A 14,465-nucleotide genomic window follows, 5' to 3' on the forward strand; every position below is an offset into this window, starting at 1 on the left:
AGTCGAGGAGTCGGAGTAATTTTGGGCACCCAGAGTCAGAGTTGGAGTCGGTGATTTCATAAACTGAGGAGTCGGAGCCGGATGATTTTTGTACAAAATCCACAGCCCTGTTAAGTATTTGACTAAGGAGTCGGAATCGAGGAGTCGGAGCTATTTTGGGTACCCAGAGTTGGAGTCATGGTTTCATAAACTGAGGAGTCGGAAGATTTTTGTACCGACTCCACAGCCCTGGCTATATTAATACTAAATAATAATATTGCTGGATGAGCTGGTGTACAGAGTTTTGAGCCTCATGTATCTATGCTTCCCAAAATGTTTGTTATATGTACAGCACTACGGAATATGTTGGCACTATCTAAATAAAAAAGAGTAATAATGTACAACAATGTGCTTATCACACTGACAGAGAAATGTATGCAGCACATTATGCCTTTGCGCTGTAATGCAGCACAGTTCCTCTCCATTGTGAGTACCGGAGATTGTGGGGCTGCCTGGCTTCCCAGGATATCATTCTAGAGCACAGACAACATACCTGGACTATCTCTGTCAGTTCACAAGTGATGCCATTTATACCCCCTCTCCATAGGCATTTATTTATTTATTGTTTTTATAAAGCGCCAACATATTATGCAGCGCTGAACATTAATTTAGGTTACAGACAATATTTAGGGGTGACATACAGCAATATGACAATACAGGAATACAAGAAAACCAGATCACACAGCACAGTATGAGTACAAGGTAATGCTTAGTCAGTCACTGGATGGAGCATGGAGATTAGGCAAGTTAGGTTCACTCAGATGCATAGCATTGGTGCACAGTAATGGAGGTGCATGATCAGGTAGGACACAAAAGGAGGAGGACCCTGCCCAAAGGCTTACAACCTAGAGGGAGAGGTAAGGACACGAATGGTAAGGGACCAGAGTTCAGCTGTAGGTTTAGAGCACTTGTGAGGGTTAGTAGGCCAGAGTGAAAAGGTGAGTTTTGAGGGCTTTCTTGAAGATGTTGAAGGAGGGGCTGCCCTAATGGGTGGAGGTAGGGAGTTCCATAGTGTTGGAGCAGCTCTTGAGAAGTCCTGGAGGCGTGCATGAGACTGGGTGATGCGGGGGGCGATTAGGCGGAGTTCATTGGAAGAGCGGAGTGAGCGGCTAGGTGTGTACCTCTGTTACCTCTGTTAGGCATGTGCTGTTATGGGGGACAGAGGGGTGCACCAGCAACCAGAGGAACCACACATGAGGTTCTCAGGCCACTGGCAAGAGCACAATGCATTGTGGGATGTATGTGATGGGAGAAAGGCCTGCAGCCCTCTGCAATTCACCAGCAGTGATCCAACATTCAGGCGAACACAGCTCAGCACACAAAGAGGCCTCCTAGGCAGTGCGAGGCACCAGGAACCAACTCACCCCCCTCCTCTTCTCCCAGCTGTCTCCATCCCCCCCCCCCCCCACCCCCACCGAGAGGCGAAACGCTGAACGTGCCATTTACTGATAGCTCAGCAACTACCTAACATGATCCCACTAATGCAGAGTACAGAGAATTCTTCCTTGTCATGTAAGCCCATCGCAAGGGGAGACAGGACCGGACACAGTGAGGCCTGCTGGGGGAACAGGAGAAAAAAGGGGACCGGACACAGCGAGGCCCGCTTGGGGCTGGGAGAAAGATGGGAACCGGACATTGCTGGGGGAAGGGGGGGGGGGGAGGCAAAAGAACGGGACAGGACCCACTGAGGCCTGTTGGGGGGAGGGGTAATAGGAGAAGATAGGGGACAGGACACAGTGAGGCTTACTGGGGGGGAAAAGGAGAAAAAAGGGGACAGGACACACCGAGGCCCGTTGGGGGGGGAGGTAGGGGACAGGACACAGTGAGGCTTACTGGGGGGGGGGGGGGGGGGTGATAGAAACAAGACAGTAGAAAGTGAAGCATTTGGAAAACCCCGACACAGCCGCAGTTAAACCACAGGTCACATGCGACTGTACCGGCTTGGATCGGCAGATCATTGCGTTTTGCATTTCATCCACTATTGGTGTTGGCTGTATCAGGAGGAGAGAAGGGGAACAGTGCTGCAGAAATCTCTACACTTCTAGAGTCCTCTATCTTTCATGGAGCATGGTGCAGTTATCTCTGCCCTCCTGAGTTCCCAGATTATTATTGATTTATAAAGCGCCTACATATTCTGTAGCGCTGTACAAATTGAGATCTGTACACTTCCCATGTCCATTTCATACAGCTCCTTCATTCCGCTGATGGTTTCTATTGCCATTCTATGGTCAAGACTGCAAGAAGAGGAGGGGGGGGGGGGGGGAAGGTGACACCCCAAAGTGGGCAGAAGCAGAGCCAGGAACTATGGCTGGAATATCTGACTGGTGGCTGTCAAGCAAGAGAAGGATATGGCAACATCACTTGCCCCTGGAAATGTCGCGGTAGTGGAACTACAAGTACCAGCATTCTACATGTCGCCTGGTGCAGAGTCCCCCCTTCCTGCATACACCAGGTGGCGGAGGAATGAAAGGGATGTGACACGGCGGTCTCCAGTGCATCACACAAGCTGCTCATTGTCTGCGCACCGCCACTTCCTGCTGCATTCCAGGCCAGAGCAGGAGAGGGGGCCTGTCTATGCTGCACACTGTACATCTGCTACACGGAGCACCGTGGTAATCTGCAGCCTGCAGGCCGTACCTCCAGGGGGTGTGCAAGTGACATTTCCCACCGCAGCAGGGAACCATCCCTAACGCTGCCAGTCTGCCGTATTCCTGCAGCCACAGAGGGGTTAATGTGGAGCTGGCTGCAGTCACATGATGCGCCTCTCAGCTTCCATTCAGAGATTCGCACACCCAGGGCTGAGACCCCCCCTCAGGGCAAAGACTCAGAAGCCCCCTCTGCACAGTCAGCCTATTCTGAAGAGGAGCCGCACAGTGACAGATCAACACACAGTGACACCACATGACAAATAGGAATACAGGAAACAGCAGGGCCAGCACTGCAACGCTGCCAGAACCAGCACTGCATCACCCTAACACTGCTAGCACCAGAACTAGAACCCCATTCCAGTATGACAATAGTACAGAGCCAGCACTGCATCACCACAACCAGAGCATGACAGAGTGCAGAAGCAGCACTGCATCACCCCAACACTGCCTGCACCACAACCAGACTCCAGTATGACAGAGTACAGAGCCTGCACTGCATCACCCCAACACTGCCAGCACCACAACCAGACTCCAGTATGACAGAGTACAGAGCCAGCAGCACTGTGTTACCCCAACACTGCCAGCACCACAACCCAACTCCAGTATGCCAGAGTGCAGAACCAGCACTGCATCACCTCAACACTGCCAGCACCACAACCAGACTCCAGTATGCCAGAGTGTAGAACCAGCACTGCATCACCCCAACACTGCCAGCACTGCATCACCCCAACACTGCCAGCACCACAACCCAACTCCAGTATGACAGAGTACAGCACCAGCACTGCATCACCCCAACACTGTCAGCACCACAACCAGACTCCAGTATGACAGAGTACAGAGCCTGCACTGCATCATCCCAACACTGCCAGCACCACAACCCAACTCCAGTATGACAGAGTACAGAGCCTGCACTGCATAACCACAACCAGAGTATGACAGAGTGCAGAACCAGCACTGCATCACCCCAAGCCTGCCTGCACCAGAACCAGAGTACAGAGCCAACACTCAGGAGGCACTGCTGGGAACATGAGGGGGCATAAGCTGGCAATGCCTCTTAGGAGATGCTGCATCCATTCCCTGTAACTAAGACCACACACTGTAACAAGCACAAACATTGCATTAATTACCTGCGACTACACCACATGCTACAACAAGACTGAACACTACATCCACATTACTTTCTACTATAGGCCACACACCGCAGGCCACTATAGACCACACACTGCAACAAGACTGTATGCTACATCCATTACCTCCGACTATAGACCGCACACTGCAACAAGACTGTATGCTACATCCATTACCTCCGACTATAGACCGCACACTGCAACAAGACTACATGCTACATCCATTACCTGCAACTACAGACCACACACTGCAACAGGACTGTATGCTACATCCATTACCTCCGACTATAGACCGCACACTGCAACAAGACTACATGCTACATCCATTACCTGCAACTACAGACCACACTGCAACAAGACTAATAAATGCTGCATCCATTACCTGCAACTACAGACCACACACTGCAACAAAACTGCATGCTACACCAATTACCTACGACTACAGACCATGCACTGCAACAAGCACAAACACTGCATCCACTACCTATGACTATAGACAACACAATGCAACAAAGCTGAATGCTGCATCAATTACTTGCGACTATAGACCACACACTACAAGACTGCAGGCTACATCCATTACCTGTGACTATAGACCACACACTGCAACAAGACTGCAGGCTACATCCATTACCTGTGACTATAGACCACACACTGCAAGAAGACTGCAGGCCACAGCCATTACCTGCAACTATAGACCGCACACTGCAACAAGACTGCATGCTACATCCATTACCTGCAACTATAGACCGCACACTGCAACAAGACTGCATGCTACATCCATTACCTGCAACTATAGACCGCACACTGCAACAAGACTGCATGCTACATCCATTACCTGTGACTATAGAGCACACACTGCAACAAGACTGCATGCTACATCCATTACCTGTGACTATAGAGCACACACTGCAACAAGACTGCATGCTACATCCATTACCTGCGACTATAGACCACACACTGCAACAAGACTGCAGGCCACAACCATTACCTGCGACTATAGACCACACACTGCAACAAGACTGCAGGCCACAACCATTACCTGCGACTATAGACCGCACACTGCAACAAGACTGCAATCTACATCCATTGCCTGCGACTATAGACCGCACACTGCAACAAGACTGCATGCTACATCCATTACCTGTGACTATAGACCACACTGCAACAAGACTGCATGCTACATCCATTACCTGCGACTATAGACCACACACTGCAACAAGACTGCAGGCCACAACCATTACCTGCGACTATAGACCACACACTGCAACAAGACTGCATGCTACATCCATTACCTGTGACTATAGACCACACACTGCAACAAGACTGCAGGCCACAACCATTACCTGTGACTATAGACCACACACTGCAACAAGACTGCAGGCCACAACCATTACCTGTGACTATAGTAATTTCGTTGTGTTACACAATGACAAAGTGAATTGAATCTAGACCACACACTGTAACAAGACTACAGGCCACAACCATTACCTGAGACTGCATGCTACATCAATTATCTGCGACTACAGACCACACACTGCAACAAGACTGCATGCTACATCAATTACCTGCGACTACAGACCATGCACTGCAACAAGACTGCATGCTACATCCATTACCTGTAACTAAGACCACACACTAACAAGCACAAACACTGCATTCATTACCTGTGACTATAGACACACAATGCAACAAAACCGAACACTACATCGATAGTATCCAACTATAGAGCACACACTGCAACAAGACTGAAGGCTGCATCCATTGCCTGCAACTGCAAACCACACACTGCAACACAACTGATTGCTGCATCCATTACCTGCAACTATAGACCACACAATGCAACAAACCCGAATGCTGCATCCATTACCTGCGACTACAGACCACGCACTGCAACAAGACCTAACACTGCATCCATTACCTGCAACTATAGACCACACAATGCAACAAAGCTGAATGCATTACCTGCGACTATAGACCACATGCTGCAAAAAGACTGAATGCTGCATTCATTACCTGCAACTACAGACCACATACTTCAAAAAGACTGAATGCTGCATCAATTACTTGCGACTATGGACCACACACTGCAACAAGACCCAACACTGCATCCATTACCTGCAACTATAGACCACACACTGCAACAAGACTAAAGGTTGCAAAAACCTGCAACTATAGACCACACTGCAACAAGACTGAATGCTGCATCCATTACCTCAGACTATAGACCACACACTGCAACAAGACTGAATGCTGCATGCATTACCTGCAACTATAGGCTACACACTGCAACAAGACTAAATGCTGCATGCATTACCTCCGACTATAGACCACAAACTGCAACAAAACTGAATTCTGCATCCATTACCTCCGACCATAGACCACACACTGCAACAAGACTAAATGCTGCATGCATTACCTCCGACTATAGAACACAAACTGCAACAAAACTGAATTCTGCATCCATTACCTCCGACCATAAGGTGCGTACACACATGCGACTATAGTCGTTTGTAACGATCGTTCCCCGATCTTTACCAACGACGATCGTTACAAAAAACGAACCAACGACTATTAAGGCAAACGATGAACGAGGCAAATCGCTACAAAACAAAGTTCTGTCTTGGCGGATTTTTACCACCGACGATCGTTAGCAAAAGTGGTACATCGTTGGAAACGATCGTTCGTACCAGGCTGGACATGCGTACTTCACTTTTTCTCCAAGGAACTTTACAATTTTATGCGCAGGCGCATTAAGTGCTTTTACGTGGTGTAACGTTCGTTCTAACGATGTGATCGTTACACACTTTTTACAACTAACTTTACTTCGGTCGTTCTTTCGTCAATTAAAAGTTCGTTCGTCGTCCTCAACGAACGATCGTTGTCGCATGTGTGTACGTAGCAATAGACCACACACTGCAACAAGACTAAATGCTGCATGCATTACCTCCGACTATAGAACACAAACTGCAACAAAACTGAATTCTGCATGCATTACCTGCAACTAAAGACCACACACTGCAACAAGACTGAAGGTTGCATCCATTCTCTGCAACTACAGACCACACACTGCAACAAGACTAAATGCTGCATGCATTACCTGTGACTATAGACCGCACACTGCAACAAGACGGAAGGTTGCATCCAATATCTGCAACTACAGACCACACACTGCAACAAGACTGAAGGCTGCATCCATTATCTGCAACTACAGACCACACACTGCAACAAGACTAAATGCTGCATGCATTACCTGTGACTATAGACCGCACACTGCAACAAGACGGAAGGTTGCATCCAATATCTGCAACTACAGACCACACACTGCAACAAGACTGAAGGCTGCATCCATTATCTGCAACTACAGACCACACACTGCAACAAGACTGAAGGTTGCATTCATTATCTGCAACTACAGACCACACACTGCAACAAGACTGAATGCTGCATGCATTACCTGCGACTATAGACTGCACACTGCAACAAGACTGAAGGTTGCATCCATTATCTGCAACTACAGGCCACACACTGCAACAAGACTGCAGGCTACATCCATTATCTGCAACTACAGGCCATACACTGCAACAAGACTGCAGGCCACATCCATTACCTGCGACTACAGACCACACACTGCAACAAGACTGCAGGCCACATCCATTACCTGCGACTACAGACCACATGCTGCAACAAGACCTAACACTGCATCCATTACATGCAACGATAGGCCACACGTTGTACCAATTACCTGCAACTTTAAACCACACCTGCAATATGACCCAACAATGCATCCATTACTTGTGACTAAAGACCACACACTGCAAAAATGTACACTAACTCCATTATCTGGGACTATACACCACACACTGCTAAAAGACTGAGGGTGGGAACACACTAGGAAGTGCGGTAAAAAATAGTGTTTTGCTGCATATATGTTTTTAGTGTGTTTTCCGTGCATTTTCTGTTTGTGTTTTCCTGTGCTTTACGTACGTTTTAATGAGTTTGTGGGTTTGCGTATTGTGCTGTTACAACAGCCTCTCTATATGTTATTTAAAGAGAGACTGAAGCGAAAAAAATTTGACATTTTTACCTTATAATTCGCTTCAGTACTCTCATCAGAAGTAAACCGACGCATCCCTGCCGCAAAACAAGCGCCTTAGACCCCCCAAATCCCCGGGGAGGGGGGCATCCGGACGGCACTTCCTGAAAGAGGCAGAGCTTTCAGCTTCAGCTCTGCCTCTACTGCTGTCAATCGCGGTGGATTGCCGGCTCTCCCCGCCCCTCTGTCTTCCTTCAGAGAGAGGGGCGGGGAGAGGCGGAGATCCGTGCGGCGATTGACGTCAGGAGAGGCAGAGCTGAAGCTGAAAGCTCTGCCTCTCAGTGCAACAAAATCCACGACCAGATTGGTCGTGGACTTTGCACAGGGATTTGGGGGGTCTAAACCCCTCGTTTTGTGGTGGGGATGTGGCGCTTTACTTCTGATGAGACTACTGAAGTGAACAACAAGGTAAAAATGGCAAATTTTAATCGCTTTAGAGTCTCTTTAACATTGTTTATATTTCTACAATTGTACATTCCAGTTTCCCCTGCTAGGTTTTTACTGTTCTGTTTCGATTCCCGCTTTATGTGTGAGGCACACTTCAGAAGACCCAGTCTGTTTAGGAATAGGACTCCACACTGATTCAGAAACCTCCACAGGCAGTTTAACTCGATGAAATAAAACTCCAGTGTAATCCGAAGTATCTTTACTTGCTTTTAACCCCTTTGGCGGTATGATTCTTTCCGCATTTTAGGGTCTAAAAGTGGTACAATTTATTTTCCACCTTTTGAGGCCCAGTGCACACCAAAAACCTCTAGCAGATCCGCAAAACGCTAGCGCTTTTTGAAGCAGATTTTCAGAGAGATACTAGGCAGGTTTAGAGACGTTTTCTAAACATACCTAGCGGTTTTTGGAGCGTTTGTGTAGCAGATGTCATATATTGTTACAGTAAAAGCTGTTACTGAACAGCTTCTGTGACAAAAACACCTGGACAGCTTTGATCTAGCGTTTTTTCAGAGCGGTTTGAGCTTTTCCTCTACTTTATATTAAGGCAGAAACACATCTGCAAAACCGCAAAAATGCTGCAGGAGCCACGTTTGCTGTTTGCTAAAAACCTCAAACCGCTGGTGTGCACCACCCCATTGAGATGCATTAGCCAAGCGTTTTCACAGGCGGCAGCGGTTTTGAAAACACTACCAAAAATGCTTGGTGTGCAACAGGTCTCAGACCTTAAAACCTGGAAAAAAATCCTGCTGCCAGGGAGATCTGCACAGCCCCACTTACCACCCTGGCTCCAGCGCTGCAGTTATGCCTCCATCCTCCAGGTGGCGCTGCAACTCTAAAGTGAGATTGCCGGCGATCTCACTCAGAGGAAGCAGAGCCCCAGGAGAAAGGAAGAAGAATGCCAGCCGACGTCGGGATCCCTGGGAGGTATGTAGAGACGCTCCCGCTGTGCGCATTGCTCTGCATAGAGCCACCAGCAGCTACCCCGAGCAGAGGTCGGGATTACCGCTCTGAGCCGCGGTTTTCCGCCCCAACCCTAGCTCGGGGTTACCGCCAAGGAGGTTAAAGCATACAGGGATGGTTTTTAAAGCTTTTTCATAGGTAAAAAAGCCGATGCGATTGCAAGGTGCATACAGGATTACCTCACCAACTGACTCCACTCCATAACAGAATGACCTAGAAATGGCTGCTGAGCAGGGAGTGACAGTTGGGATAACCTAACTAGCTACATCTAGCAGGAGAAACTGGAACATACTATTGTAGGAATATAAACAATGTTAAATAACATAGAGAGGCTGTTGTGACAGCACACGTATATAAATCGCATATGTGTTTTGCAAGCTTTTTTATGCAAATCACTAGGAAGTCAACAGGAAGCTGAAATACAGCAAACTTTTTTTTGTTTTTGTTTTTTTAAACAAACACACTAAAACGCAATACCTCTGCGTCACCATTGACTTTCATTATGTGCGTTTTTGATGCATGTTGGAAAAATATGCAGCAAGACCAGCGTTTTTAACCAGTTCACCCCAAAGGGTTTTTACCCTAAAGGACCAGAGCAATTTTCACCTGTCAGTGCTCCTCCCTTTTATTCCCCAATAACTTTATTACTACTTATCACAAGAAAACGATCTATACCTCGTTTTTTTCGCCACCAATTAGGCTTTCTGTGGGTAGTACATTTTGCTAAGAATTTTTTTAATTCTAAATGCGTTTTAATGGGAAAAATACAAAACTAGTGGAACAAAAATCATCATTTCTCGGTTTTCAGCCATGATAGTTTTAAAATTAAACATTCTCCTGTGGATAAAACCAACATTTTATTTGCCCAGTTGTCCCGATTATTAAACAATTTAAATTATGTCCCTATCACAATGTATGGTGACAATATATTATTTTGAAATATAGGTGTTATTTTTCTGTTTTTTTGTGTGCAGGCCATAATTATAAGCCCCTATGTAATAAAGTAAAACTAATTTTCCCTTATAAAATATGGAATAAAAAAAGCTGAGACCCTAAGGCGACTATATTTATTTTAAGCTTTTTTTTACAAGTTTTTTTTTTTTTGGGGGGGGGGGGGGGGGGGGTGTTGGAAGTGTAATCTATTAATATTGTGTATGTACATGGTATGTATGTGCCTATATGTGTAATGTACTTTTTGGTCACAAGATGGCGCTAGTGAACACTCCAGTTATAGGAAGTGATTTTTTTTTTATTTTTTTTTTTAAACTGTGACAGTTTCCTGTTTTTGTAAATGGATGTGGCCACTGTTCGCGGTCACGTCCATTCACTCCAGGCATTGCGATTGGGTAGAGGACCACGCGGTCCTCTTCCCCAATCACTTAGCACGGGATCCCGACGGCAACAGCGGTGGTAGCGGTGCGCACACGTGTGGAGCGGCGGCGGGAACACATGACGTATTAAAACGTCATGTTGCTGTTAACACGCTAAAGCTTGGCGTTTTAATACGTGCCATTGTCAATAAATGGTTAAAAACACACATTGCAGAACACAAACATGCGTTTTTCATGCAGCCCATTGACTTGCATTATGTGCATTTTCCGCAAAAACTATCGTTTCTGCATAGTGTTTCCTACCCTCAATCCATTACCTGCGACTATAGACCACATGATGCAACGATGACCTGCAACTACAGACCACATGCTGCAACACTAATGAATGCTGCATCCATTACCTGTGACTATAGACCACATGCTGCAACACTAATGAATGCGGCATCCATTACCTGTGACTATAGACCACATGCTGCAACACTAATGAATGCGGCATCCATTACCTGTGACTATAGACCACATGCTGCAACAATGACCTGCAACTACAGACCACATGCTGCAACACTAATGAATGCGGCATCCATTACCGGCGACCACACACTGCAAAAACTTGGCATACTTCCTGGTTCCTGTATGTCACATGACATACAGGAAGTATGCTGTGCATTAGAGCTTCCAGGAGGTGAAGTGGATAGACAGGCATTGCTAGACTCTTGCTGGAAGATATGTCCAGTACTGCAGCAGCTTGGGGAACAGAGGAGGCACAGAGAGACACAAAGCGGGCACAGAGAGACAGAGCGGGCACAGAGAAAGACACACAGAGACAGAGCGGGCAGAGAGAGAGAGACACACACAGAGAGACAGAGCGGGCAGAGAGCAACACAGAGCGTGAATCAAATCGAAATCACGATTTTGGACAGAAATCACTCAAGTAAATATTTTCCTAAAATCGTTCAGGCCTAACATGCATCATGTGCGATTTTAGACCACACACTGCAACTAGACCGAATGCAGCATCAATTATATGCGATTACAGACCACACATTGCTTCCATTATGTGTGACCACAGACAACACACTGCATCCATTACATGCGACTACAGACCACACACAGCAACTAGACCGAATGCAGCATCAATTATATGCGATTACAGACCGCACATTGCTTCCATTATGTGTGACTACAGACCACACACTGCAACAAGACCATACACTGCATCCATTACCTATGACTACAGGCCACACGCTGCATCCATTACCTGTGACTACAGGCCACACACTGCATCATTACCTTTGAATACAGGCCACACGCTGCATACGTTACCTGCGACTATAGACCACACCCTGCATCCATTGCCTGCGACTATAGACCACCCGCTGCATCCATTATTTGCGTCTATAGGCCACACACTGCAACAAGACTGAATGCTGCATGCATTACTTGTATCAAAAGACCATACGCTGTGACAAGACCACATGGTGCATTTTTCCCAGGACCACGAGCTACAACCTATCAATTCAACAAGACCACGGTCCGCATCAAGTTCTCAGTGGCATTGCATGCACGTGCGTCCCACCCACCCATACACGCAACCATGGACATGCGTCCAACCCACCCATACACGCAAACTTCCACATTCCACCAGCCATAAATCTGACTGGAGTGTGGCTTTCATATCAGACACTATTTTGTTTACTCATTTACATCATAAAGAACCAAAATCACTAGAGTTCTGGTAGTTTCCCCCCTATAACTTTATATTGTAAGCTCGCAAGGGCAGGGCTCTCTCACCCTTTGTGTCTTGGAATTAATTATACATTTTATTCATCGTGTTACTTTTGTCACTGTAATTATTACTAACTATTTTGTATATTGGTGTACACTATTGTCTGTATTATTATGTACCCCATGTTTGTTTCCTACTTTGTAGGGAGCTAAGGGTCCTTTCACACCGCAACCGACAATATCATCGCACAACGCAGAGGTAATGACATTACTATGGGCTGATTGCGGTGCGATGCACAGGGGTTTCTTCAAGATAACGCGCTGCATGCTGTGTGCTTACAGGGTAACGTGTGCATTTACAGTGGCAGTGAAGCATACTTTGATTGCACCGTATGCCTCACTGTATGGTTGCACTACTAACGCGATGCAACTGTTCAGATACATTGCCATGTGATTGAAGAACAATCACGCTGCACCGTAATTATTATTGTATAGTAATTATATATCGCCAAAATCTTCCGCAGCGCTGTACAGAGAGAGAGAGAGAGAGAGAGAGAGAGAGAGAGAGAGAGTGAGTGTTTATTAACTGCCCCTCAGGGCCCATTCACACTTGGGCGATTCCCGATAAATCGCCAAAGTGCTTTTTAAAAGCGCTAGTGCTATTCTACCCATCGCACTGCCGCGATCGGCACCAAACAGGGGCGTTTTGGGATTAGCGCCAATCGCAAACGCATTACCTGCAGCATTTTTGGAGCGTTTCTGGAGCGATCGCGGTACAGTACTAATAAAGCGATGAATGCAATTGCTCTGAAATTGCGGAAGTGTTGGGTCCTCAGTTCGAATACCAGCCAGGGCACTATCTCCACAGAGTTGTATGTTCTCCCCGTGTCTACATGTGTTTCCTTCGGGCACTCGGGTTTCCTCCCTCAACCCGAAAAACATACAGAGAAGTTAACTGGCTTCCCCTAAATAGGCCCCTAGACTATGATAGACATGTGACTATGGTATGGATTAGACTGCGAGCTCCTCTGGGGGAGTTAGTAACAAGACAATATACTCTGTAAAGTGCTGTGGAAGATGCTGGTGCTAATGAACCGCCGGCTGCAAAGCTTTGTACTACGACCATTACAGCAGCGCCAGCATGTGCATCATAAGGCATAAGGTGGCAAATCTGATCACTGTTCCCCATTCAATCATTTCCTGTTGGAAGACAACGATCATGTGACTGTTGCGCTGTGTATGGCCAGATTAAAACACAGTCTTTACAAGTACTCAGCTTTACATCAGCAGAGCACTTCCACAATGCATCACGTCACGGCAGCAAGAGAATATGCAAATCATAAAAACCAGATGAGCATGCAGAGGCGTGGCTTATATCACACCTGTAGCCTGTGGATTATGCAGAGACATAACCGGACCTGCAGACTGATGTTCTACTTCCTCAGTGTAATGTATGGACTGATATAGCACTATGGGTAGGACTAAAGCCAGGTACACACATACAATTTTAATTGGGTAACTCTTTGCCAATTTTAATACTGCCATGTAGTATAAGGGCTAACAGATCTTTAATACTATGAACAAATTGTGTAAATAAACTCTTAAAGGGCAACTGAAGGAAGAGGGATATAGAGCCTGCCATATTTATTCCCTTTTAAATAATACCAGTTGCTTGGCACTCCTGCTGCTCCTCTGCCTCTAATACTTTTAGCCATAGCCCCTGAACAAGCATGCAGCAGATCAGGTGTTTCAGATATTATTTTCAGATCTGACAAGATTAGCTGCATGCTTGTTTCTGGTGTTATTCAGTAAATTATTGCATTGACCAGCAGGACTGCCAGGCAACTGGTATTGTATAAAGGGAAATAAATATGGCAGCCCTCATATTTCTCACTTCAGTTGTCCTTTAATGTGGCCACTAATGATACAATTTGCCAAACAATCGTTTGAGTGATTATTCATATTCATGATTGGAAATGAACGTTTGGGACTGATTTTTGTCCGTTAGTGGCCCCAAACGCTCATACGAATAATCGTTCATAAACGATTGTTCACCAAATTGTATTGTTAGTGGCCCCCTTAATACATCGAT

The 14,465-nt window shown here is 46.4% G+C and overlaps 1 protein-coding gene across 10 annotated transcripts in view; it reads right to left on the bottom strand.

Annotated features, from left to right (window-relative positions):
• Positions 1-14,465, bottom strand: part of EIF4G3 (eukaryotic translation initiation factor 4 gamma 3) — a 137,410-nt gene that overhangs the window by 111,220 nt on the left and 11,725 nt on the right. The window contains exon 1 of one of the 10 annotated variants that reach the window (XM_068241677.1): positions 9,497-9,515. The exons of the other annotated variants lie outside the window; for them this stretch is intronic. The gene's annotated coding sequence lies outside the window, so the exon portion shown is untranslated. Of the gene's footprint in view, positions 1-9,496; positions 9,516-14,465 lie in introns of those variants that run through there. 10 annotated transcript variants of the gene reach the window in all.

Source organism: Hyperolius riggenbachi, chromosome 6 (genome assembly GCF_040937935.1).
Source record: "Hyperolius riggenbachi isolate aHypRig1 chromosome 6, aHypRig1.pri, whole genome shotgun sequence".
In the NCBI taxonomy this organism is placed as follows: Eukaryota; Metazoa; Chordata; class Amphibia; order Anura; family Hyperoliidae; genus Hyperolius; species Hyperolius riggenbachi.